Consider the following 24,181-nt stretch of genomic DNA (forward strand, 5'->3'; position numbering starts at 1 on the left):
CACACACACACACACGCACAACACACACCCAAACACACACACAACCATCTGCACATAAAAAACAATTTGCCCCCGATACACGGCAGAATAATGCAAGGACAACAGGAATGGACGAAAGTGATTGTATTCAAATCAACATCTAAAAAATGTATTGATTTGTCAATTAAACAGATATGTACACATGTACACAAAGGGACACAGCCCAGTCCAATGTTCAGAGGGGCCACATGGCCACAGGGCACAGTCTAAGGCTCAACTTGAATGCTGACTTCATCCGGATAGAACTCTGCAGGGGCATCAGTTTGCAAATGGGCAGGCCCTTCGGGGGGCACCTCAGCCGGATACGGGAAAAAGCCCAGTAGTTCCGGAGGGGGATCCATGCCCATTGCTCTGTCCTGGGGAGTGCAAGGTCACAGTCTCTCAGGTGGCTGACATTCCCACTGGTTCTGGAGGGGGCAACATGGCATTGATCTGTCCTGGGGAGTGCAAGGCCACAGTCTCTGGAGTGGTGGACTTTCCCACTGGATCTGGAGGGGGCAACATGCCCATTGCTCTGTCCTGAGGAGTGCAAGGCCATAGTCTCTCAGGTGGGTGACTTTCCCACTGATTCTGGAGGGGGCAACATGCCCATTGCTCTGTCCTGGGGAGTGCAAGGCCACAGTCTCTCAGGTGGGTGACTTTCCCACTGATTCTGGAGGGGGCAACATGCCCATTGCTCTGTCCTGGGGAGTGCAAGGCCACAGTCTCTCAGGTGGGTGACTTTCCCACTGGTTCCAGAGGGGGCAACATGTCCATTGCTCTGTCCTGGGGAGTGCAAGGCCACAGTCTCCGGAGTGGGTGACTTTCCCACTGGTTCTGGAGGGGACAATATGCCCATTGCTCTGTCCTGGGGACTGCAAGGCCACAGTCTCTGGAGTGGGTGACCTTCCCACTGGTTCTAGATGGGGCAACATGCCCATTGCCCTGTCCTAGGGACTGCAAGGCCATAGTCTCTGGAGTGGGTGACTTTCCCACTGGTTCTGGAGGGGGGGACATGCCCATTGCTCTGTCCTGGGGAGTGCAAGGCCACAGCTCTGGAGTGGGTGACTTTCCCACTGATTCTGGAGGGGGCAACATGGCCATTGCTCTGTCCTGGGGAGTGAAAGGCCACAGCCTCTCAGGTGGGTGACTTTCCCACTGGTTCTGGATGGGACAACATGCCCATTGATCTATCCTGGGGAGTGCAAGGTCACAGTCTCTGGAGTGGGTGACTTTCCCACTGGTTCTGGAGGGGGTCCCTCGTACAGTAGCCCCTGGAGGGTGGCCTACATGACGTCCACTGGCGGTGATGGCTGCCTCCTGAGCAGCCTCTGCAGTTGCTGATGGCTGCAGTATTTTGGTGGATAAAGGTGCCTCCTGGGCAGCCTCTGCAGTTGGTGATGGCTGCAGTTTGGTGGTGGATGTGGGTGCCTTCTGGGCAGCCTCTGCAGTTGGTGAGGGCTGCAGTGTGGTGGTGGATAGAGGTGCCTCCTGGCCAGCCCCTGCAGTTGGTGATGGCTGCACTGTGATGGTGGTGGAGGTGTCACCCTGACAGCCTCCACTGGAGTCTCCTCCATTACATCGGTCGTGGATTCCTTCCCCTTCCTGGCAGGGGTGGATGGCTTCTTCCCCTTCTTGGATGGAGGTGCGGGCTCCTTCCTCTTCTTGCCTGGAGGTGCAGGCTCCTTCCCCTTCTTGCCTGGAGGCGCAGGCTCCTTCCCCTTATTTGATGGAGGTGCAGACTCCTTCCCCTTCTTCGATGGAGGTGCAGGCTCCATCCCCTTTTTCGACGGAGGTGTGGTATTCTTACCATGAAGAGTAGGTGGTGCCACCACTGTCCCCATGGACTGTTTGGCTGAGGTGCTAGGCTGGGTCTTTGGTACCCTGCTCATACGGGCAGGACGGGGGGAGGAGGAGGGAAGAGGTCAAGTTGGGCAAGGAAAAGCTTTTTAGGTAAGGTGGGGAAGGAGGAGGTAGCAATGATGGGAGTGTAGGTAGAGGGAGTGGTTGCAGGAGGTGTATGTCTGCTGGATTTGGGTGCAGGTGCATGGGCTGCATGCTGTTGTGAGGTGGATGGCTGTTCGGTGTGTGAGTGTTTGCATTTGTGTTCTTTAGGAGAGTGGATAGACAGGGTGGGAGAGGACAGAGGGGACGCATGCATGGCTGTTGTGGAGGTGTCTGCTAGTGAGGTGTGTGTGCTGCTTGGTGTGGTGGTGCTGGTGGTGGATGTTGATGTAGTGCATGCAGGTGTAGGTGTGGACATGACTGGGAGGGAGGTGGAGAAGGAGGAGGAGGAAGGGGAGACAGTGGATGTTGTCGTGTCTGCAACTGTATGGTGTTTGCGTGACTGCTTGTGTGATGAAGTGTGGTGCTTGTGTTTGCCTGTGCCACTCTTGGTTGTTGTCTTGTGTGCATGCTCGTCTGTATGTGTGCCTAGGGTGGGTTGGGGTTGAGGAGAATGGACTGGGAAGTGGTAGTTGGAGGGGGCGGTAGAAACAGGGACAATGGCTGCCATCAGAGAGGAGTCCAGAGCCTGAATCGATCTCTGTTGGGCCGCCAACCGAATGTGAATGCCCTCCAGGAATGCATTGCATTGCTGCATCTGGGATGCCAGCCCCTGGATGACATTCACAATGGTTGATTGCCCTACAGAGATGGATCTCAGGAGGTCAATAGCCTCCTCACTCATGGCAGCAGGGCTCTCTGGGGAAGGGCCTGAGGTGCCTGGGGAGAAGGAGATGCCCATCCTCCTGGGTGAGCGGGTATGGGCAACTAGCTGATGAGGGCTGCTGGGAGGGCGGTGCTGGTACGGGGGTGGCGGCTGTACCTGCAGCTGGGGTGGTCACAGAGGTGTCCGCCACAACCAGGGTGCTCCCATTGGATGAGGTATGTGTTGTCTCCTCCAGTCTCAGCCGTGGTGCTCCCCTCACCCTCCATCCCACTGGTTCCCTTGGCATCAGTGGACTCTGTCTCCTGGGTCCAGTGGGATGCGAGTCCCTCAGGATGCAGTATTGGCAAGACTTGCTCCTCCTATGCTGTGAGCCGTGGGGGAGGAGGTGGGGGTCCACTGCTAGTCATCTGGATGGCGAGCTGGTGCCTTGCTGCTATGAAACGTGCCTTCCCCGTAGGTCATTCCACCTCTTCCTGATGTCGTCCCTTGTTCTTGGGTGCTGTCCCGCGGCATTCACCCTGTTTACAATTCTCCGCCATAGCTTCATCTTCCTTGCAATGGATATCTGCTGTACCTGTGCTCCAAAGAGCTGTGGCTCTACCCTGACAAGTTCCTCCACCATGACTCTTAACTCCTCATCAGTGAAACGGGGGTGCCCTTGTGGGGACATGGGTGTTGTGTGGTGTGTGTTGGTGAGAGTGTGTTGAGTAATGTGGTGGGGTGTGTGATGTGGGGTGCGTGAGGGACATATGGGTGTAAGTGGTGTGTGTTTAGTTGTCGCAGCGGTCTTGGTGTCAGTCTGGTGGCAATGATTTGTATTCGTAGAGGGTTGTGGGTAATGTGGGTGTGTGTTTTATAGTGGTGTGGGTGTGGTGTGTGTATGAGTGTCAGTTGTGTGTCTTTAGTATTGACCAATGTGGTGGTGTTTTGTATGTGGGTGTCCATTCTGAGCGTGGCGGTATGTACCGCCAATGGTTTACCGCCGTTGAATGTCCGCCATGGTGATTTGTGGGTCATAATGTGATGGGCATTGTTTTGTTGGCGTAACGGTTTGGGTGTTGGGACCGCCACTTCATTACTGACCTTTGGGCTGGCGGATTTGTGTATGTGGCAGTATTCTGTTGGTTTGGTGTGTGCGTGTCATAATATGGCGAATGGATATTCCCCACCACGGCGGTATGTTGGCAGCCATCAGCATGGCAGTAGGCAGCATTTACCGCCAATGTCATAATGAGGACCTATATCTTAGATTGCATATTACTACATCACTGAACATAAGACTTTCGCCTACATCTACCAGTCACTGTAACACTGTATGTCTACCTGAGTCACAATACTCATAAGTTTTACCTTGTTCACGCCACTATATGCATCACTGTCTTCTTCACTGTTTTTCTATATGGATTAATGTCACCCCGTATGTGTCACTCTATGGATATGCATCTCGTTTAATCTCTTACTGTATGTATTAATCTCTCTCAAGATATCTGACAGTATTCAGGTCTGGATGCATCAGTATACATCACCACATGACTAGTTATATCAGCCTCTGCATAGCTGTATACCTGGGTATGTCAGTCTATCCATTAGTGTGTTGCTACCTGTCTCAGTGTATGCATCAATATGTCCTATATTGTACATACTGTTTATTTATTTATGATCGTATTTCTAACTATTTCTAATATTACACTCATTTGACTCCATTCCTTTTGTCCTTGCATTATTCTAGAGGGTTACGGGACGTGTTGTGGTCCTGTGGCGGTCCCTCCTGTTTACTAGCACTGGCGGAGGTGGTGGGGAGTTCATCATCGGGGCTAGTGTCAGGGGCCCCTTGTTGTGTCACAAGGTCCTTCAGCACCCCTACAATGGTGACCAGGGTGGTGTTGATGGACTTGAGTTCCTCCCTGATCTCCAAATACTGTTCCTCCTGCAGCTTCTAGGTCTCCTGAAACTTGGCCAGTACCGTTGCCATTGTCTCCTGGGAATGATGGTATGCTCCCATGATGTTGGAGAGGGCCTCGTGGAGAGTGGGTTCCCTGGGCCTGTCCTCCCCCTGTCGCACAGCAGTCCTCCCAGTTCCCCTGTTTTCTTGTTCCTCTGTCCCCTGAACCGTGTGCCCACTGCCACTGCCCCCAGGTCCCTGATGTTCTTGGGTTTGCGGGTTTGCCTGGGTTCCCTGTAGTGGTGGACACACTGCTGTTTGATGTGTCCTGGGGACAGAGGGATGGGCCCGCTCGGTGGGTGCTGTGCTGGTGTTTCCTGTGGGGGGAGGCTCTGTGGTGGCATGTGCCAGTGTGTGGGGAACCGACTGTCCCGAGGTCCTAGATGGGCCGGGCTGGTCATCTAGATGCAGTTGGACAGAGCTGCTGTCATCACTGTGGGCCTCTTCTGTGGGGGGGGTTGGACATGTCTGGAACCTCCTGTCCGGTGACGTTGGGTAGGGGTCCTGCAGAGGTGTAAAGGCATGATTATTGCATCTGTGTGTGCCATCGTGTGCAATGGGTGAGTGACCCTGTACCCCAGTGCTTACATTCTTGTCTAGGACCTTGTGTGATATTTGGTTTGGGGATCTGTGTGGGTATCTGTAGTGGACATGCTTTGGTGATGGGTGTCCATGCTTTGGTGTTGCATGCAGGGCTTGGTGTTGGGATGGGTGGTTTGTGATAGTGGGACATATCTGAGGTGTTGGAGTGATGGGGGTGAGGGTGGTGGTATGTGATAGCATGCAGGTAGGGGGGGGGATGTAATAGTTAAGATTTGACTTACCAGAGTCCATTCCTCCTGCTACTCCTGCAAGGCCCTCAGGATGCAGTATAGCCAAGACCTGCTCCTCCCATGTTGTTAGTTGTGGGGGAGGAGGTGGGGGTCCGCCGCCAGTCCTCTGAACTGCAATCTGGTGTCTTGAGACCACGGAACGCACCTTCCCGCGTAGGTCGTTCCACCTCTTCCTGATGTCATCCCGTGTTCTTGGATGCTGTCCCACTGCGTTGACCCTGTCTACGATTCTGCGCCATAGCTCCATCTTCCTAGCAATGGAGGTGTGCTGCATCTGTGATCTGAATAGCTGTGGCTCTACCCGGACGCTTTCCTCCACCATGACCCTGAGCTCTTCCTCAGAGAACCTGGGGTGTCTTTGCGGTGCCATGGTGTGGTGTGGGTGATGTGTGAGGTGGTGTGTGTTGTGTGAGTGATGGTGTTGTGTGCCTGTGGATGCTAGTTTGTTGATGGTGGTGTCTCTCTCTGTGCTTCGTTCTACATTTTTGTCGTAGGGGTTTGTGGGTGATGTGGGTGGGTGTTTTATATTGTATTGAGTGTGTGGGTGTGGTGTGTGTATGTGTATCAGGTGTGTGTATTTCGATTTGTCCAATGTGGTTGTGTTTTGTAAATGTGTGTGTATTTTGAGCGCGGCGGTGTGTACCGCCAATGGAATACCGCGGTTGAAAAACCGCCACGTGGATTCGTGGGTCGTGATAGTGTGGGCGTATTCCTCTTGGCGTGACGATGTCGGTTTTGTTATCAACAGTTTTTCGCTGACCTTTGGTGTGGCGGACTTGTGTGGGTGTCTAGATTTTGGCGGATTCCGGCCTGTGGGTAGTAATAGCTGTAGTGGATTTCCGCGGCCGCAGCGGTGTGTTGGCGGTCTTCTACACGGCGGTAAGCGGCATTTACCGCCAATGTTGTAATGGGGGCCCATGTTTGCTGCAGTGTAAATCAATTTAAAAAGCGCTGCTTTGTATATGCAATTCATGGATGAGATAAATTATTTCCTATGGGATTTAGATTTTGTCAGACAGGATATCCATCACTGTCGTGATGGATTAACCCACCCTCCAATATCTAAATCAGACCCTAAGTGTGTGATGAGTGTACTTTCCATATGCAGATTTTGTCACGACTCACGTGCTGCTTGCGCCTGGAATTTGCAGATCTGGTGGCGTGAATCTTCAATGTTCGGCTTTGGCCCAAAAAGGGGCGACTCTTTCTGGTAGCCACGGTGCTGTAGGCAATGGAGACACCAAGAACAGACCGTGCCCTTCAGAAAGTAGCGCCAGAGGGAAAAACCCCTTCCAAGGGGAAAAACCTCCAAACAGGAAAAGTCCTGGAGAAAAACAAGAACAACAAACAGGAATCCAAAAGGAGCAAAAATCAGAAAATACAGAATGCTGAGTCCAAAACCAAAAGGCAAGGAAATCAGGAGCGAAGACACCAACTGAGCAGAAAGTGTTGCAGCGCAAGGAAAGAGGAAAAACACAGCCCTTATATACCAACAAACAGGAAGTGACCCACAGGAAGTAAAAGGACACCATCTTAGATAGGGAAACAATATATAGAACAGAATAGTAGAGGAACCATAGAGAATAGGGAACAAGGAATGCTGGGAAAGCACAGGAATCTGGGAAGGAGGAAAAGACATAAAGAAAGGCACACAACAGACTGCAAACAGAAGAAAGGACAAAGAAACGAAGAAAAACAGGTAAGAGGGTTCAGAGACCCCTGGGACAGTGAAAGGCAGAAGGAAGAACGAGGCCCCAAGCAAATCTGGGGCCTCGAAACGCGCAGGAGAGGCTGGGGGCGCGCCGCGTCTTAATAACGCGGTGCGCGGCCCGAGCCGAACGCCCGGTCGAAGTCGAGCTCTCGGCTCGCGCCGCACCGCGCGGCGCGACAGTAGGTCCCCCTCCCGAAGGCCCAGGTTTAAGAGGGAATAAACAGTGAAAGCGTTGAGTCAGGAGAGGAGCGTGAACGGAAGAGGCATCTTCCCATGAACATTCACTGAGAGGATAACCCTTCCAATGAATCAGATACTGAAGTCGTTTATGAAAAAGACGAGAGTCACAGATTTCCTGCACTTCATATTCAGGAGCATCATTCACAAGGACAGGAGGTGGACAAGGAAACTGACGTGAGTAAGGATCAGGCACATAAGGTTTAAGCTGAGAAACATGAAAAACCGGATGGATCTTCCATGTATGGGGTAAGTGAAGACGGACAGTGACAGGATTGACCAACTGGAGAATACGGAAAGGCCCATAGTAACGAGGTGTGAACTTGTTTTGAGAGAGACGTGAGGGCAAGAATTTGGAGGAGAGCCAGACTTTATCTTGCAGATGATAATTTGGATTGGTTGTACGTCTCTTGTCTGCAGCCTTCTTCATATACCTCTTGGTATGTAACAAATTAGATCGAATTAGTTTATGGAGTTGGAGAAGGCGTTTGGAGAAATAGTTAATAGCAGGTAGAGGAGAGTTGGATTGTGGAGAAGTAGGGAAAGAGGTAGGATGAAAACCATAGGAACAGAAAAAGGGAGTGACCTTGGAGGCACTATGGACTGAGTTATTGTAGGAAAATTCAGCTAAAGAGAGGTAAGTGCTCCAGTTACTTTGGGTAGAATTGCAAAAGCATCGAAGATATTGCTCTAGTCCTTGGTTCAGACGCTCAGTCTGTCCGTTGGTCTGAGGATGGAACCCTGAAGACAGGGCTCTATTCATATTCAGTATTTTACAAAAATGCTTCCAAAATCGGGAGATGTACTGAGGTCCTCTATCAGAGATTATGGTATGTGGAAGTCCATGGAGACGGAAGACATGATCTATGAATATTTGACCTAGTTCTTGGGAAGTAGGCAGCTTTTTTAGGCCAGTGAAATGAGCCATCTTTGTGAAAGAATCCACTGTGACCATGATAACCCGGTTTCCTGCTGATGGTGGGAGCGAACACATAAAATCAGTAGAGATAGTATGCCATGGGGCCGATGGAACAGGCAAAGGTTGTAGTAATCCTGCCGGTCTGGTGTGAGGTATTTTGACTTGGGCACATATGGGACAGGCCTGAACGTATCTTTCCACATCCAGTTTCCAGGTAGGCCACCAAAAAAATCGTGAAAGTAATTCTTGTGTGGCTTTGATGCCTCTGTGACCAGCTACAGGGGAATCATGGCACATTTGTAATGCTTTCTTTTGCACCTTGTTTGTAGGGAGGAATATCAGGTCTTGGTAATAAAAATATCCTTGTTTCTTGTACAATAATGGTCTTAGTTCTTCCATGTCATGGTCCGATTGGTTGGCGTATTCTTGTTTTACTTCTTCCAGGAAAGACTGAGCCACTCCAATGATCTTACTGGGTTCTAGAAGATACTGGGATGAGGAAGGAGAACACTCTGGATATCGGCGAGACAGAGCATCAGCCAGAATGTTTTGGGATCCTGGAATATATGTAATATAAAAATCGTACTGACTGAAGAAAAAGGCCCAGCGGGCCTGACGACTATTCTGGCATACAAAATTTCTTAAACATTGTAAATTACGGTGGTCTGTCCTCACCTCAAATGGTTCCTTGGAACCCATCAGAAACTGCCTCCACTCAAGGCAGGCTGTTTTCAGAGCCAATAATTCCCTTTCAAGTACGGAATAATGTTGTTCAGCTGTGGAAAGGATATGAGACAAATAGAAAACAGGATGTTCAAGGCCATCATCCTCTTGTCGTTGGAGTAAGACAGCTCCGATGGCTCTCTCAGAAGCATCAGTTACTACTATAAATTGCTTGGTGGTATCTGGATGTCTTAAGATGGGGGCTTGGGTGAAGGCTCTCTTTAAGCTTTGAAAGGCTGCTTCAGCAGCCTCAGTCCAGACAAATCCCTTCTTTAAATTGTCCTTCTTTAAGGTGTGAGTTATGTGGCTAGTCTGACTGGCAAAGTCTAGAATGAATTGTCGATAGAAGTTTGCTAAACCTAGGAAACATTGTGTTTCTTTTATGGTAGAAGGAGAAGGCCACTCTAGGATAGCTTGTACCTTTTCTTGGTCCATAGCTATGCCGGTGGGACTTAAATGATAGCCCAGATATTTGACTTCCGTTATGTCGAACTCACATTTCTCTGGTTTGCAAAATAGTTGATGATCACGAAGTCTTTGAAGAACTTGTTTCACATGGGAAGTATGGAGTTCAGGATTTCTAGAATAAATAAGAATGTCATCTAGGTAGATCACGACTGTCTGATTAAGTAGGTCTGAAAACACTGAGTCCATAAATCTCTGGAAGATTGCCGGGGCGTTAGTAAGACCAAACGGCATAACCCTATATTCAAAATGGCCAAATGGGGTCCTGAATGCTGTCTTCCATTCGTCGCCTTCTCTTATGCGTAAAAGGTGGTAGGCTCCTCGTAAATCCAATTTAGTAAAACGTTGGGCCCCTCTGATTGCTTCCAGTATGTCCCTGATGAGAGGCAAAGGATAACGATCTTTAATGGTGATTTTATTCAGACCTCGAAAATCCAGGCACGGACGAAGATCCTTAGTCTTCTTGGGCACAAAAAAGAGAGGGGCCCCAGCCGGAGACGACGATGGAACAATAAGACCACTCTGTATATTTTCGTCCAGATACTCCTTTAGAACTTCCCTTTCGGGTTCCGTGAGGGAGTACATCCTCCCAAAAGGAACAATTGTGCCGGGTTCTAATGGAATTGCACAATCATATTCTCGATGTGGAGGTAGCACAGGTTTTGACGGTTTTTGGAAAATATCCTGAAACTCCAAATAGTGGTCTGGGACCCCTTGGACCGTATTAATGGACATACCAGTGGCACCTTCAGTAGCTAAGGATCTTTTCGGAGACCAATACTTGTCGGAAGTAAAACAGTTCTCGTGACAAAATTGCGAAGACAAAGAGACTGTCCGGGTAACCCAATTTATATATGGGTTATGTCTAATGAGCCACGGAATTCCAAGAATGATGGTATGGTTAGGGGACGTAATAAGATCGAAGGAGATGTGTTCTTGATGGTTTCCCACCTGTAGACTTAACATCAGGGTAGTGGTGTCTACAGGACCAGAGGATATCAAAGATCCATCCACAGTGTGTACCTGTTCGGGTACTTCTTTTGCTTGAGTAGGAACTAGGTTAGCAGCAGCCCATGTCTTGTCCATGTATATACCACTAGCACCACAGTCTAGTAATGCCATAGTCTTTTCTTGACGACCGTCAGGAAGTTGTAACAGGACAGGAAAGATGAACAAGGCAGTTGTATTGTCATTAAAGGAGCTAATGGAAGGTATAGCTGTAGATCCCGTCCTCTCCCTTCTTACAGAGGACGGGAGGTGGCGTTTCCCGAAGGTCTGGACGGACGTACTGGACAGGTACGGAGTATGTGACCAGCAGAACCACAATACAGGCACAACCCTCTCTTGCGTCTGTCTTCTCGTTCACTAGCAGAGAGCGGACCTCGGGTAGTATCCACCTGCATGGGTTCCCCTTCGATGTCTCTAGCAGGAGTGCGAGGTTCCTCGGAACGCTGCAGGTATGCACGGGAGCTACTTGGTTGGGTAAACCCTCTACTCCTTTTCTTTTCCGATCTCCGTTCCCGAAGACGATATTCGATGGACAGTGCTTGATCCATCAGGCCACGAAGATCTTCCGCTCTGGTAGAATGCACTAGTTCATCCTTTATTTCTTCTTTGAGTCCTCTACGAAATAATGTTACCAGAGTACGTTCCACCCAAGTGGTCTCTGCCGCCAGCTGACGAAAACGGGTTATATATTGCAGGACGTCTTGGGAGCCTTGTTGGATGTCGCACAAGGCTTCTTCAGCGGAGGCTTCCAATCCAGGACGGCTAAACATTTGTTTGAAGCGACTCACAAAGGCGGAATAGTCTGACAATACAGGGTCGTCGGAGGACACCATCGGGGTTGCCCAGGCCAAGGCTGGGCCGGATAAGGCACTGATAAGATAACCCACCTTGGTCCTGTCGTGGGAGAATTGCGTAGGTCGGAAGGCGAAATACACCGTTAAAGCATCCAAGAACTCGCGAAGCTTGGTTGGTTCACCAGAGAAACAAGGGGTAGAAGCGGAGATTGTCGGAACATCACTGGTGCGGAGGGCCAAAGCCTGTCGTAAAGCAGCATTTTCATTACGTAGTTGTTGCAACTCCTGGGCTTGTTGCTGAATCGTGGTTAACAGAGATTGCTCCGGATCTGCAGCAGCCGCCACTGTATTATCCATGGTGTTTGAGGACGTCGGAATGGTTAGGCGCTGCAATCTGTCACGACTCACGTGCTGCTTGCGCCTGGAATTTGCAGATCTGGTGGCGTGAATCTTCAATGTTCGGCTTTGGCCCAAAAAGGGGCGACTCTTTCTGGTAGCCACGGTGCTGTAGGCAATGGAGACACCAAGAACAGACCGTGCCCTTCAGAAAGTAGCGCCAGAGGGAAAAACCCCTTCCAAGGGGAAAAACCTCCAAACAGGAAAAGTCCTGGAGAAAAACAAGAACAACAAACAGGAATCCAAAAGGAGCAAAAATCAGAAAATACAGAATGCTGAGTCCAAAACCAAAAGGCAAGGAAATCAGGAGCGAAGACACCAACTGAGCAGAAAGTGTTGCAGCGCAAGGAAAGAGGAAAAACACAGCCCTTATATACCAACAAACAGGAAGTGACCCACAGGAAGTAAAAGGACACCATCTTAGATAGGGAAACAATATATAGAACAGAATAGTAGAGGAACCATAGAGAATAGGGAACAAGGAATGCTGGGAAAGCACAGGAATCTGGGAAGGAGGAAAAGACATAAAGAAAGGCACACAACAGACTGCAAACAGAAGAAAGGACAAAGAAACGAAGAAAAACAGGTAAGAGGGTTCAGAGACCCCTGGGACAGTGAAAGGCAGAAGGAAGAACGAGGCCCCAAGCAAATCTGGGGCCTCGAAACGCGCAGGAGAGGCTGGGGGCGCGCCGCGTCTTAATAACGCGGTGCGCGGCCCGAGCCGAACGCCCGGTCGAAGTCGAGCTCTCGGCTCGCGCCGCACCGCGCATTACAAAAGCCATGAATTGAAAACCTTGTGGCTTAAGTAAGCTGTAATGTCAGCCTTTTTACCTTCTTCAATGAAATTTACTGCCATTTTAAAATAGCTATAGATCACATTTGGGAAGAACCTAGGGCCAGATGTAGCAAAGGTTTTTCCCCATTCTGTGTCTATGGGAAAAAATGTTTGTACATATGGCCCCTAGTTCTTTGTACTTAGTCCACAAATTAAAAAAGTAAATGTTAATGGTAGCAATCTTTGATGCTCATGTGATTTGTTTCCTGATTACCTAGTTAAGAATGTAAATTGACTGCTGAGGGGAACATGGTGGCCAGTTAGCGGACTGGACCGCGAGCTCTCCGTCAGACGGGAGACGCCGGGAGACGCCAGAAACGTAACGCCGCGACGTGCCTGGAGAGTCGGAGCTCCCAGGCCGGCGTTTGGGAAGCCGCTTTGCCGTTGCGGCTGTTTTTCTGCAGCGGCTGACCTGTCTCGAGGGGACAGATTCGGCTGGAGCCCGTTCGGAGGTCTGGCGTTCCGTAGAGGAAAGAAGGAAGGAAGAAAGAAGACGCAAGTAGGATCGAATTGGTTCTCTTTTTTCTCTTTGTCGTGCGGTCCGGCACGCAGTGGTTTCTCTCGGGGGGGGGTTTGTTTGCTTGTGCTCCCCGTGGTGTGGTTGTGTGCACGGGGGAGCACGATTCCCTTTTTTTTTTCTCTTCGGCGTTGGGACAGACTCAAGCAGGCTTAAGTAGCTAATCACGTTTTTGCCATTGAAGTATATATTATATACAGAACAATAACTCGATGTGTATTTTTCACCATTTTTGTTCTAATGACTATCTCATAGGCTTTCAGCCCTATGATTAATCAGAGGCATTGCCCGGGCTCTTAAGCGCACATATTTTTCCCTGGCGTTACTAACAAGGTCTTTTTGGAATATACCGGGGAATCATAGACCATCACAGACTTGTGTTTTTTTTTTTCTTCACCAAATCTGCACGCACAAGGTTTAAAGAAATAGTTGGAGTGTTTTCTTTTCTTTTCTCCGCCACAGCCCTGTTGGGCTTGAGAACATAACGGCGGATAGGTGATTTAAAAAGTCATAATTCGCTATTTGTTTACCCCTTTTTTTTTCCTGCCGCACTGCCTTCCCGGCCCAGGTCGGGTCATTAAGAAAAAACGGCGGATAAGAAGGGGGGGTCACGTGCTCCGGCGAAAGGTGGTGAGGTGGTGGGCTGGAAACGCGTATCGAACTCCAGCATCTGGGCAGAGGCGGTGAGGGGTGTGCGACGTGGGAGATCTTATACCTCTCGCTGTTCTCTTCGTAGAGGCCTACCAGAGACACCGGGGTTTTCAACTAGGAGGAATTTAAATGGAAGTTTGGTAAGAGGAGAATGGAACGGTGTTGGAGCCTCACGGTGTATGTCACCAGTCAAGCGTCGCCCCAGGGGTGTCCGGGCAGAGTTTAACGACTTGGTAGGTGTGAAGAAAGGTGAACCTGGCCCCCTGGGGGCGAGTATTAATCTCCAGCTATCAGAGACCATAGCAGCAGCTATTGTAAGTACTGGATTAGAGACTCGTGGTGATGTTTTAGTAAGGGGGATTGAACACACAGTGTCACATTTGGAACAGCCCCAACCCCCCCTAGAGGAAGTCCGAATTGAGACTCTGGGAAAGAGTGAGTCTTTGATTACAAGGTATTTCCGGAATACAACCCTCCCCCCGCAGGTTATGGCAAATGTTCAACCGGTTTTAGGTGATTTGGGAGCATCAAAATCAAAACAAGCCGCGAGTTCGGACAAAAATATGTCAGATCAAACAGTTAGAGAGTTAGAAGGGCAGAGGGAGGACTCTTCCATTACATTAACCTTGCCGGAAGCAGAGGGTATTACCCCTGGCGGCTCAGCGACTTACAGTATGGATGTACAGGTTTTATTAATCTCCCTTACTAAAGAGATTAGGGAGAAATTCGAGATTTCAGAAAATAATCAAGCCAGAATTCGGGAAGCCTGCGAAGTTTTGGAAAGCAAAATTAATTTGTTATCAGACCGGTTGGGTAAGCTGGAGGCTGTGGTGGAGGCTCAGGAGGAGCGGTTGTTAGTACAATCTAAGGATATTTTACAGTTAAAACGTGGAGAAAAGATGTTACAGGATAAGCTAGAGTCATTGGAAAACAACATGAGGAGAAACAATATTAGGCTTTTGGGAGTCCCCGAGGGAATGGAAGGGGAAGATATTAAAGGCTACATGATTGCTCTAATCAAGGAGGTTATCCCGAACATAGCAGTGCTTAATTTAGAGGAGGATATCCAAAGAGTCCATCAGGATCCGTTCAAGAAGAACCCTGGAAGGAAAAACCCCAGGAGGATTTTGATAAACTTCAGTACATATACAATTAAGGAGAAAATGTTGTCTGAAGCCCTTAAAGTTGGAGATCGGATGTGTCCAAAGCAACGTTAGATAGGCAGTGGGAATTGGGAACTTTTATGCGGGAGCTCCGCTCTCTTGGGGCTACGGTTCAACTAAGATTTCCGGCTGCTCTACGTATTATGTGGAAGAACAAAATGTATAACATGAGAGATCCGGGAGAGGTTAGTGCATTTATAGAACAGATTAAGGCGTCTTAGTGAGATCTGGGAAAGTCCCGTCCGACGGCGAGTTCGAATAAAGGATAACAGGATGGCTATCCTAGTAGAAATAGGGAGGGTTCCCTTGGGGGGGGTGTTTGGGTTCGGGTGTGTGTTGGTGTTGGTGTTGGTGTTGGTGGAGGGTGAGGGTGGCACTGGGTGTAGGGGCTGGGTTTGGGTTAGGTGGGTAGAAAATGATAAAAATAGGAAAGTCCTTATAACTTGCTTAGATAGGAGGGGGGAGGTTTGTATTCATGCTTTTTCTTTTTTCTTCTCTTTTTTCAGGAATGACTAACTATGGTAATTTACGATTAAAATTTCTTTCTTGGAATGTTAGCGGCCTAAGGGTACTACATAGGAGGAGGAAGATTTTTGAATATTTAAGATTGGCTGAGGAGGAGATTATTATATTGCAGGAAACTCATCTTCAACAAGATGAGTGGGAGAGTTGGCTTAAACGATTAAATTGGGTCTCATTTAGTATATGTTCTTCCCAAACTGGCGCGATTAAAGGTGTGGCTGTCCTGATTAAAAAGTCTATAAGGCTTAAGATAGGAGAGGTGCAAGTAGACTCCAGGGGGAGATGGGTAGTGGTAGAAGTGTGTGTATGCGGCTACTGGGTCACAGTTGCAGGTTACTACGGACCAAATCTAGATGACCCGACGCCATTTCTAGAACTATTTAACATTTACTTCTAGCTAGGTACCCAGTGGTGCTAGGTGGGGATTTTAATATACTGTTAGATCCTGCTCTTGATAAGTCGACCCCCCGGGGTGCGGTTAATTCACCTAAAACTAGGGCACAGGTGAAGCAAGCCATGCGGGATTTAGGATTGATAGATGTATGGCACTGGAAAGGGGGTGAAGGAGATAGATACACATTCTACAATAAAAAATATGGACATAGATCTAGAATAGATTTCTTCTTAATACATAAAAGTTTATGTTCAGAGGTGATAAAGGTAGCCCATAACCCAGCACACCTTTCGGATCACTCAGCTGTAAAACTACATTTGGATATCAGGGTAGTAAGTAAGGGTATCAGGAGTACAATCAATCGCTCTTTACTCTTAGATGACTCAATAGTAGAGGTGTTAAAGAAAGATACAAGAGATTTTTTCTATTTAAATCAAGGAACAGCAAGTTTATGGTGTGTCTGGGACGCTTATAAGGCTTATATCAGAGGGAGGCTTGTGAGCCTGGCAATATACAAGCGTTGTGAAGAAAGGAAGAAGATGGGGGGTATGGAATCATCTTTAAAAACTTTTCAAGCTTTAATTCATAATGCACGATTAGAAGGGAAGGAAGAACTACTAGAGGAGTTGATACGCCAAGAGGAAAAGGTCCGGATCGACTTAGATTCTTTTTTGGAGAAGCGCAATAGGTTAAAGTGGGAAAGTAGTCGATATGCACATTATGAATACGGAGAAGGTTGTAGTAAACTGTTAGCTTGGAAGGTTAAGTCGGATTTCTCTAAAAGGCATATTTTATCGGTTAAATCAGACCTTACGAATCAGATTTGGGTGGAGCAAGATGAGATTGAGGGGGCATTTGTATCCTTTTTTCAAGAAATGTATTCAGAAAGTTTGGTAAATTCAGAGGAGTCGATCAGAGCATTCTTGGAAAAAGCGCATCTTCCAGTTTTGGATGAATCAGCAAAGCTGTCATTGAATTGTAAGATAAGTGGGGCTGAGCTTGATGAAGGCATAAAAGCTTTGAAGAAAGGGAAGGCAGTTGGCCCAGACAATTTACCTAATGAGTTATATAAGGTTCTGGGGGAAGAACTTATTCCAATTTTACTGGAATTATTCAATTCTATGCTGGTAGAAGGGGCACAGGTACCTAAACCCTGGAGAGAAGCTATAATTTGTTTATTGTTAAAGCCAGGTAAGGATTTAGGGGGTCATTCTGACCCTGGCGGTAATTACCGCCATGGCGGAGGTCGGCGGTAGCACTGCCAACAGGCTGGCGGTGCACCGCTGGGCATTCTGACCGCGGCGGTTCAGCCGCGGCCAGAAACGGAAAGTCGGCGGTGTCCCGCCGACTTTCCGCTGCCCTTGAGAATCCTCCATGGCGGCGGAGCGCCCTCCGCCGCCATGGGGATTCTGACACCCCCTACCGCCATCCAGTTCCTGGCGGTTCTCCCGCCGGGAACAGGATGGCGGTAGGGGGTGCCGCGGGGCCCCTGGGGGCCCCTGCAGTGCCCATGCCAATGGAATGGGCACTGCAGGGGCCCCGTAAGAGGGCCCCAAAAAGAACTTCAGTGTCTGCCTAGCAGACACTGAAATTCGCGACGGGTGCAACTGCACCCGTCGCACCTTCCCACACCGCCGGCTCAATTCTGAGCCGGCGTCCTCGTGGGAAGGGTGTTTCCCGCTGGGCTGGCGGGCGGACTTTTGGCGGTCGCCCGCCAGCCCAGTGGGAAAGCCAGAATGACCGCCGCGGTCTTTCGGCGGGAACCGCGTGGCGGGCGGCGACCGCCGTCCGCCGCGGTCAGAGTGACCCCCTTAATGTCTTGTTCATCGTATAGACCCATTTCCTTGTTGAATTCGGACGACAAATAATATACAGGAATTTTATCTAGGAGACTGGGGAAAGCTATAGGCAACTTGATTCACTTGGATCAAAAGGGATTTATGAAGGGTAGACAACTCCATGAGGTAACTCATGAGTTATTCGCTGCAGTAGACCTGGCGGAACAAGAAAAGGCTCCATTAGCTTTTCTGACTTTCGATGCAGCGAAAGCTTTTGATCGTGTCAACTGGTCTTTCTTGGGGGTCGTGTTGGAAATAGGGGGCTTGGGAATTCCTTTTATTAGGGCTGTTAGGGAACTGTATAGATGCCCTTCTGCAAGAGTCTTGGTTAAAGGTCAACTATCACAGGAATTCAGGATTAGTCGGGGCACGCGACAGGGGTGTCCTTTATCTCCCTTGCTTTTTAATTTATATATTGAACCTTTGGCAATTTTATTACGGGCTTGTAAGGACATTCCCCCGTTTCGGATTGGGGGCAGGGAAAAGAAAGTAGCGTTATACGCGGATGATCTTATGATATATACTAGTTATGTGATGACTACTTTGCCTATGGTCAATACATTGATGGAGCAATTTGGCAGATTTTCAGGTTATAGTATAAATACAGAAAAGACGGAAAGTATGTGTTGGAACTTGGTTTATGTTTCTCCCTTAGTTAAACAAGAGATCAAATACTTGGGAATCCGGTTTACAACTGATCTTAATGATGTAGCTAAGTTAAATTTTGACATAACTTATAGGGAAACTAAAAAACTGTTAAAGGCGTGGGCTACTCTTCCACTTTCTATAATTCGAAGATCTAATATCTTGAAGATGTGTATTCTTCCAAAGTTTACCTTTTTATTTAACACAATCCCATTAGAGTTTAAGGGGAGCTGGTTTAAAAAATTACAGGGAGATTTATCCTTGTTTGTTTGGGCCTACAAGGGAGTAAGGATTTCTTGGAAAAAGATGAGTAGAAAGAAAGAGTGGGGGGGTATTGCATCTCCAGATTTTTTTAGGTACTATCTGGCTTTTCAACTAAAAAATACCAGAATGTTATTGAATAAGAAGTCAGAGTATGCATTAGTCTGGAGAGCTCTGACGGCACATCTTGAGGAAGGAGCTGATCATTTCTTATATAAATTTGGACACCCAAAGTACTTCAAGAAGGTGCGTTTGAAGCTCCCCAGACAGGCGTGTAATGTTTGGATTTATTTTCGGAAGGTGCTAGGGATACCTTATTATTCTAGTTCTGCTCCTATCTGGGATTCACCTGGTATTCCTGAATGTCTTATCGACAAACTATCAATTCCTTTGAGAACAAGTGGGATGGTAAAATGGGGTCAGATTATAGAAGGTTCTGAATTGTTAATCTGGTCTGCATTTCAGGAGCGTACTAGAGGGGCAGTTTCTAAATTCAAGTACCTTCAGTTATCTAGTTGGGTTAAATCTCGACGAGCAGGAGAAATAGGGAGGAGTTCATGGGAAGGGAAATTAAACCAGATAGCCATTAAAAAAGAAGTTGCTTTGTGGTATCATGCTCTGTTGCAAACAGTAGATGATGGTGCATCCCTCCCCTTGTTGAAGTGGGGGAGGATCTTTCCAACCCTAGAAGTTACAGCATTGTGGCAGAAGTCTTGTTCAGAACTATGGTTTACTACTAAACCTGCAGGGTTGAAGAAAAACCATCTGTTTACACTACATAGGGTTTACTGGACACCTGCTAGATTAACAGCTATTGGGAAATTTAAGAAAAACTGTCCGTGGTGTGGGGAAGACAATGCAGATGATGTTCACATGTTTTGGCAATGTTCAATGTTGATTAAATATTGGAAGGAGATAGGAAGTATTCTGAAGGTAATTTTTGATGTAAACTTAAGAATAAACCTTCTTATGGTGGTGTTTGGGGTTTGTGAACCGGGTATAAATTATCAGCAAATGTCAGCACAACAGGAGCACTTGTTGTTTGTACTAATGCTTTTGGCGAGACAGGAAATATGTCGTAAATGGGTGGATCCTCTGCCCCCACTTGTTCAGGATTGGCAAACATCTGTAAATCGACTGTGCAAAATGTAACAACGAGGTCCTCTTACTAGAAGAGACAATTTTTGGGTGGATTGGGAAAATTTAGCTTATAAGTGTGGAGTAGTCTCAGTTATATAATTTGTGTTTTGTAGTTTCTTTGTTTGGTCTCCTCCTCTTGATATTTAAGTCCAATGATTAGAACTCCCCTCACCTTATTGGGTGCTGCTTTGGTTATGATCAGGTCTTGAAGAAAACAATAAGACTTGGTCGATGGCAGTCGATTGGGAAAAGTGCAATAAGTAGAACAGGTGGGGCGGCCCAGCAGTGTTGTGGACCACACACCTGGAGCCATACCATAATTGCCTCGGCTTTTTTCCTCTTAACCAAAGCGTGGGTGGCGAAATGAGGACAAAAAAAAAAAAAAAAAAGAATGTAAATTGACTGCTGGGTACAAGGAAGAATAAATGAATCCATCTACCAATTAGCTGCCCTAATTAATTACTGGTAATTGCATTCCAAATATTTTTGACTTGTCATCAGACCAAGAAACTTGTCATGAGTAGTTCCTTTGCCTGGTACTATATCACAAGAATAATTAATTATATTGACAACACAGAGATGGAGTTCTTGTCTCCCCTGGATTAACTATGACAGTTCAACTTCTTTTTTCAATATACACTGTTTCTTTTGAGGTAAAGGATACCACACATTTCATCTTGTAAACTATACAATCTGCCTGAGACTACTGTGAATACAAATTGACATTTCAAGTTATCCAGCGAATTAAGGTTCAGTTGAGGGACCCCAAGCTTTACTTCAAAAGAATTTGCATTAGTTACATTAAATACTATGTTGTTCTCATGGTCAGAGATGCTCATATGTTGTAACCAGAACTGGCCCAGATGTCAATGCAGTCCCAACTACAGCCTTAAAACTCGGATTTACATTTATCCTTCATTGTTCTCCTTTAGACCTTTTGGGCCTCATTATGACTTTGGCGGTCTCAGAACCGCCATGTTGGCAGTCGTACCGCCAACAGGCTGGTGCAGAAGACCGCCAAATTATGATCATGGCAGTATTCATAACAGAATATAGCCAAACAACAGTTGGCACCACCACTGACAACAGTAGCCACCTCCGTAGGCCGGTGGAGACCATGTTTCCACCGGACAGATTACGAGGTTGCACAAGGCCAAGGTTTCTGCTGCGGTCACACCACCACGGAAACCCAGGCAGAAACCAACTGCATAAAAGGAGACACTCACCTTCAGGAAGACATATTCGTCCGGAGCCACCATGGAACCAGAGCTAGACATCTTTACCCTACTCCTGCCCACCCAAAGACTTCAGAATCTGCGATGACGACAACAACCGTAAGTACTCACTCTTACCTGTTACAGTTGTAGATTGACAATTTTTGTACACTCAAACAACATACATTTGGGAATGGGGTGCAAGGGCGACACTCACACGTGAATGCAACTAACATGCACACTAACAGACAGCCACATACACACTTGCATATACACAACAAACATGCCACAGCCATCACACACATGCACAAAAACACTGCACAGTCCCACACTCACACAGTACCACACAACACCACAACACGTCACAACCACAACACAACTGCACCATCTCCAGTCCCTTGGCAGGGACCCACAGGGGTCACTACCCAGGTACACATCACACATACATCACAATGTAACACCAACAAGCAAAAAATACACACAAATACACAATCATACTACTTACCAATCGACTTACAAAGAATACCGTATCTAACATTTCATGCTCATAACACACACAGTCGAAGCACACAAAGCCACACAACACACCAACAAACATATCTCAACACAAACAACACATAATACCTCTTGAACACACAAATGTCCTTCACACAACACATACCCTACTACTTTCAGACAAAATCACTGCACTCAACCTGACATACTGCCTAAACAACACACATATCCCAAGCAGGACGTACACACACACATACAGACACACAACTGTCAGTCAGGAACAACTCCATACTAGGGAAAGAAATGCATGACAAAGATCTAACCAGGAAACCAACAACTGGTTGGGCTAAGTTATTATTTGAATCATGAAATTGGAAAAACAAAGGCCGCAGACCAGTCCTTCAATAAAAGTCTCAATGCACACTGTGCACATATATGTTTCCCCCGAACTTGACTCCTGACTGCCATGTAACTTCCACAGGTAGGGGTATCTATGGGGCAAGCAGGCACCTTGGGTTATCAGGTGGGGGGGCAGAGAGGTGGGAGTTTGGGTTTAGGTCTTGGAGGGGGCCTTTGGGATTTGGCTTGGTAGGGGGTTGGGCTAACTCTTAGGATTAGGGGAGGGTTGGCTTTTAGAAGGAGGGGTTGACGTCTTGACAGGGGATGGGCATGGGAACCTGCAGGGGGGCAAGGGAAGTATTGTAGGAGGAAGGCTGGACTTGGGGAGGGACACAGACCATTTCGGGCTATCATGGGGAGGGAGAGGAGTAGGGAAAAGGGCAAACTCTGAAAGGAAACCAGTGGACAGTCATAGTAAAAGGGTTTGGGTGTGGTGAGAGCCGGAGTGGTTGTCTGAGGTGTTGTAGATGTCTTGGGTACATTTTGTGCGAGGTATGTTTGTGGGTGGTGAGTGTCTGTTGGGTGGGTGAGTGAGGGCATTTATGTGTCTTGGGAGGAGGGTGTGGAGGCGCTGCATGTAGGCATGTCTGTGTGGTTGTGGTGTCTGCGGTTGTGGTGACTGGGGTGGATGTCTGAGGGTCTGCTGTGGTGCTGTCTGTGGGTAGGATAGGTGTAGTGGCAGAATCTGTGAATGTCGGTGTGGTGTCTGCAGGTGTTTCACATGTGCTGTCAGTGATGCTGTGGGTTGTGGGGGTGTCAGGGCAGATTGTGACTGTTGCTGTGTGTGCAGGTGTATCTTGCTTGTGTGCGTGCTGGTGGTGTGTCTTGTGGTGGTTGTGTTTGTCTGAGCTACCCTTGGATGTTGAGGTGGAAGCATGCTTGTCTGTCTATGTTCTTTGGCTGGGTCGTGGAAGAGGGGTTTGGGATTGGGAAGAAGAAGGTGGAGGGGAGACGGAAGACAAAGGATGACTGGCTGCCATCAGTGTGGAGGCCAGAGCCTGAAAGTAACTCTGTAGGCCCTCTACGAATTAATTACTCTGTTGGATCTGAGTTGCAAGTCCCTGGATGGCGTTCACGATCTTCGACTGACTCACGGAGATGGACCTCAGGAGGTCAATAGCCTCCTCACTGAGGGCTGCAGGGCTGACAGGGGCAGAGGTGCCTGTGGCAAAGGAGACGCCCACCCTTTTGGGTGGGTGGGCATGACCAACTCGGTGGAAAGCTACAGGGAGGGCAGTGTTAGTAAGGGGGTGGTGGACTCAGATGGTGCTGGGGTGATCCCAGATGGGTCAGCTACCGCCAGGGAGTGTCTAATGGAGGAGGATTCCAAAGATGAAGAACTGGATCCTGTCTCCCCCGTGGCACTACCCTTGCCATCTGGGCCACTGGGTCCCTTGGTGTTGGTGGTGTCATCACTCCGGGTGCCATGGCAACAGCTTCCCCACTCTGCTGTGCCCCTTCTCCTTCACCAGCCGATGCTGATACAGAGAGAGAGAGAGGGTCATCACATTTTTAACATACACATACATTACACCGTACACAACAGTATCATCACATCTATATCTAGGAATACCCCAGGTATGAGCCATTTAGAGCCTACATCAAGTCACAACTACATACTTCCAACAATCCTATATGCCAACAGTATCACCCACGATATAAGCCAACCATTTGACCACTACATCACCATTCCATCAATTCAGCTGTAACACAAACTATTCATGCACAAGATGATTTGGCAACATAAAAAGTCTCTCCCTATACAGATCATCACTGTTTATCAACAAATCATCCTTAGCAAATGCTGTTAACTGACATCACAATATCATGCCTACTACTAATGCACACTTACCCAGTCCATCACAAGTAGTCATGTTCATGAAAGTAAACTCATCTCACTTCACCTACAACACAGCATATTGCTTTGCAATCACATACCTAACATGTGACTGTGTCAATAACATTCATAATGTCAAATACCTCAGATGAAATCACTACATATGGCATACCCAAATAGTGAGGCTCATAAAATAACACAGCATTTCAATAAAACATCTATCAAAATTATTAAAAAATGTTTAGAACAAGTTTCTGGACCCACCTATCTTACTCATTGACACATAGACAACAAATTCATGTCCAGCAATAGGGGCCTACTTAGCACGGAGGATACACCCACAGACAACCACAGGGGGCCTACCAACACCTTCAATACAATGGACACTAATCATGTGCATAGAGGCCACATCCAATTCCACTATTCATGCTAAGTATCAACCTCTACATAACTATATCAAAAAACCTACATCACTACCAACTGTCCAGACATGTGTAACCTAACATCTTAGTACTGAAGAAACACTGACATTACCCACTTCTTATGTAACCAT

The sequence above is a fragment of the Pleurodeles waltl genome, chromosome 4_1 (assembly GCF_031143425.1).
Source record: "Pleurodeles waltl isolate 20211129_DDA chromosome 4_1, aPleWal1.hap1.20221129, whole genome shotgun sequence".
Classification (NCBI taxonomy): domain Eukaryota; kingdom Metazoa; phylum Chordata; class Amphibia; order Caudata; family Salamandridae; genus Pleurodeles; species Pleurodeles waltl.